This window comes from Octodon degus, unplaced genomic scaffold, assembly GCF_000260255.1.
Source record: "Octodon degus isolate 3935 unplaced genomic scaffold, OctDeg1.0 scaffold00405, whole genome shotgun sequence".
In the NCBI taxonomy this organism is placed as follows: domain Eukaryota; kingdom Metazoa; phylum Chordata; class Mammalia; order Rodentia; family Octodontidae; genus Octodon; species Octodon degus.
Window position 1 is genome coordinate 98,241 of NW_004524981.1, and position 1,286 is coordinate 99,526.

The following is a 1,286-nucleotide window of genomic DNA, read 5'->3' on the forward strand; positions in this document are numbered from 1 at the left end:
GCCTTTGTTGAAACACAGGTCAGATACATATGATCTAGGGAAGATCTTCACATAAAGTATTTTTCTATATAGGACATTATTTAAAAAATCAAGAGTATGATCAACATGGTAAATAACAATCTATCTGTGTTAATATTTAATAATTACTTTCTATTGAAGGAATTCCATTTACTTAGAAATGCAAAAATTGTACATGTCATTCATTTGCCAGTAGTTCAAAATATAGTTGCAAAGATTAAGTTGGAATAACAAAACGTGGTACATAAGAGAGTTCTTTAAGCCACTCTACCACTTTTTTTTTTTAAATTTTATTTATTTGTGTGTGTGTGTGTGTGTGTGTGTGTGGCCAGCTCAGCCCACCAGGGGGTGGGCTGGCTGGCATGTGGTGCTGGGGGATTGAACCATGGTCCCTGTGCTTTGTTAAGCTTGTTCTAAGTAGGTGCTTTAGACCACTGAGCCATCTCACCAGCCCCCTTTTTTTTTTGTAGCTTTGCATTTTATATAAAGTGTTTTACAACTCAAATAGTGGTTAGAATTAAGACAGCATTAAACAAATTTCGATTTCTACTTAAACGCTTCAATATCAACTTCGTTATAAAAATATAAAAATGTTATTTTTTAATTACTAAGCCCCAGAACAAGACCATTGGCAACAATTTCACTCATATTTTGCCACATTGTATATAATGATGATTAGTTTTCATTTGTACAAAAAGCCTTCTATTTAGTTTAACAAATAATGTTTCTAAGGACAAAGAAACAAAGTCACCTAACCAGTCTCTGTATGAATGGGGTTACTTCACATAGAGCAGCATTCTCCCAAATGCTTCGTCATCCGATCCATAGTCCACACACTACCACATTTATAAACAAGGATAAAGTAGAAAAATTATAAGTAATTATGTAAAACATATGCCTTGAAATGGAAAATAATTCTAAAGGGAAATTTCATTAAAGATTTCTATGCCAATCCTCACTAAGTGGGCATAATGAGATAGTCAAAGCTACCACAGAATCTTGAAAAAAAAATGAGTACTTATTATTGTTTTTTTTTTTTCATTTACACTGACTTCTTTGAAGTTCTTTTGAGTGTTTATTATTGTTGAAGTAATGAGGAGTGCTTATAGTTAATTAGCTGCTATTTTTACCAGCTGTTTCTGCCCTAATGCCAGAAGACAAAGGCACCAGTATGAGGTTCCATTCATCACCTACCACTGGTTCCAGGTTTCCTTGGTGCCAATACAACTTTTGACCAAGAGAAATAGGAAAAAAGAAGGACCTACTGG